Here is a 3,251-nt window from a genome sequence, read left to right as displayed (position 1 = left end):
TTATATTATTTTTATAATAATAAATATTTTAACATTAAAACAAATAATTACATTAATTTTATTTATTTTATTAATTCTTTTTATTATTGTTTCTCTAATTATATTTTCTTACTTTATTTGCTTAGTTAATAAAATATAAAAAAAAAATAATTTAAAATTAATATTAATCTTATTTATATTATTTATTATAATTATTCAAATAAAACAAATTAAAATAATATTATAAAATTTACATTTTTCTAAAAATAATAAAATAAATATTATTAAAAAATTATATTTAAAACCTAATTATTGTATTTTATTAATGTTTATTATTTTTTTAATTATAATATTACTAATTGTAACAAAAATTTGTTATATTAAAAATAAAAATCTTCGAGCAATAAAATGAAAAAAGTAATTTCAATAATTTATAAAACTCATATATTTAATTCACCTTTATCATTTATTAATTTACGTACCCCAATTAACATTAATTATTTATGAAATTTTTGATCAATTCTTGGAATATTTTCAATAATTCAAATTATTTCGGAATTTTTTTTATCTATACACTTTGTTTTTTTTTATTAAACTCTATTTTTCTCTTAATATTCACAATTGAGTATACACTGATCAAGTACGCGACTGGTCTGAGGGTAGAAACCGGTAAAGATATTGTGGCGGATCGGTATCAACAGGATGCCGACAGGTCGAGGCATCAACGCGGCGCAACACCTCCCGGGCGATCCGCTGGTACCAACCGCTAACACTAGAGCGCTACGACCACAACGAGTCTGTCTAACTCGCTAGCGGTCGAATATACGAGCGATTGATACAAATACCGCACCTAGCGAGACTCCCTCTACGTCTAAGGCAGGGACTACCGGGCATAGTCTTACTGACGAGTCCACCGGTATTCCCGGGACGAAACGCAACCTCTCTTTTCATCCGCCACAATATGTTGACTATTCTAAGGACACAGTATAAATAAAATTTTACTGAAGATACTGTGTCTGAGGAAATCTGGAGATGGGTGTGTCTAAGGACACGGGACCATCGGATTTGTTGACAATTTCGGTTAGGAAAATGAGAACAGTCGACACCGTTTCTGATTGGATAATAAGAAGGGCGGTGATACTTGTATAAAAAAGATACTTGTTTGATCCGAAGGAACCTAACTATGAAAATGCCAATTATGTGGGTCCTTGAAGACTATTGAACATAAGCGCCAAGGATGTGCAGATATTTATGTGCTGCCATCTTGCCCGCTGTCACTGTGTGTGGGCTGGTCACTGATGTGGATTGATGTTACAGGGTCATGGCTTCGAAACTCTATCGTAAACTAACGCTAGTAGCGTGCGAATCTGGAATAGTATACACTGTACTTATACTTCTATTTATACTTACTCAAATATATTTCTATTATTTATTCATTCACGCATTCCTCTTTATTCAATTCCGAGATAAACCTCAATATATTTCAAAACAAGCTCGCATTTGAAGTGTCACAGTACTAATCCTTGATCAACGAATTATTAACACAGCCGCTCAAAATTGCACTGTTTTCTACACTTCTTCCATTATTCCTATATCCTGATATATTTTACGAGCAAATCCTGAAATCCTGATTCTATGTTGCTTCGTAAATAACGCTGTACATTTTTATTAAATGTGAACATACGGGTAAAAACACGATGTATAAAATATATTCGATTTCAGAATAATTAAAACTTTAACAATTCTTTCCAAGGGAACAGCTGAGTTGCTACGACCCAGTTCCCTTGAGATCTATTATCTCCACAATGAATACAATACGATATTATTAATAACAAAAGAAAAACAATAAAAAAGAATTTGATCGTGAAAACCCCGCGACTCGTCACTTTAATTAAGAAGGAAAAAAATAATGGGAAGAAAATAAAACGATGGGGCAAAGTATCGAGTCGACGAAATTTCAAACAAGCTCGGATGTTTGTCAAAAATGGGGAAAACGACGTAAAATTTGAACGATCTTAGAAGCCTACTTTACGATTAATGAACAATACGATTTTGTTCGCGTCAAATAAAACTCATTCACGAGTAATTTTTATGTCCCTCTCAGAATCTAGTTAGACGAATGCAAATCTAAGAAACGGTCGTTCGTTACAGGATGAAAGTTTTACGCGTGAAGTACGTGACGGTGAAAGTCGATAAAGTAACAAACCGGTCAAGACTTTATCTAGGCCGCGTATAAACCTCGACCTTGAAACTTCCTTAATGCGTTGCACAAGAAACTAGTTCCTTCGTACGGCGCGAGTAAGAGTTACTATCGTCGTCGTCATGGTTTTCCCGATCAGCTGATGCTGTTGGTTTCAAACGGTGCGCTTAATTTTCACACCGCTTCAGATCCTTATCGCTAATTGTATCACGAGCACTTGTAGACATATATTTTTCTGCATCTTTCAATAGCGTGATTAAATTTATGCTTCAGAAAAGCTTAATCGTTGGTTGGTCCTTGAAAACTTTATGCAATTGTTCGATTCTCTTAACTCGCGAACAAGAACATATCTGTGGCGGATCGGTATCAACAGGACGCCGACAGGTAGAGGCGTCAACGCGACGCAACACCTCCCGGGCGATCCGCGGGTATCAACCGCCAAAACCAAAGGGTTACTACGACGACGAGTCTGTCTGTCTCGCTCGCGGTCGAATATACGGGCGCACGATATAAATACCGCAAATACCGTAATAATGGTTATAAAATTACGAGGCGGGCAAACTGCTGGAGAGAGTGGTGGCTGCCGGCCTGGAGTCGCATCTGTCCCGGAGTGTGCCCGGACTGCACGACGGCCAGTTCGGTTTCCGGAGAAGGCGATCTACGACCGACACGACGGCCAGTTCGGTTTCCGGAGAGGGCGGTCTACGACCGACGCTATCGCCCGCGTCCGCTCTCTTGTCGAGGGGGCCGAGCGGCGTGGTTACGTGGCGCTGGCCGTGTCCACGCCTTCAACAGCATTCCTGGGACAAGATATGCTGGGCCCTCGAATTTCATCGGGTGCCCGCGTACCTGTGGGGTGTGATCCGGGCGTTCCTCCGGGACCGGAGTATCGTCTATACCGTTCGGGGCGGAGGGGTGACCGGGAGGGCTGTACACCGCGGGGTCCCGCAAGGTTCGGTGTTGAGTCCGTTGCTGTGGAGCATCGCGTACGACGCAGTGCTTCGGACGCCGATGCCTCCGAAGGTTGCTGTGGAACATCGCGTACGACGCAGTGCTTCGGACGCCGATGCCA

This window comes from Bombus impatiens, unplaced genomic scaffold (genome assembly GCF_000188095.3).
Source record: "Bombus impatiens unplaced genomic scaffold, BIMP_2.2 scf_0620, whole genome shotgun sequence".
Taxonomy (NCBI): Eukaryota; Metazoa; Arthropoda; class Insecta; order Hymenoptera; family Apidae; genus Bombus; species Bombus impatiens.
The sequence above is the reverse complement of the archived record's forward strand: the minus strand, read 5'-3'. Positions refer to the sequence as shown.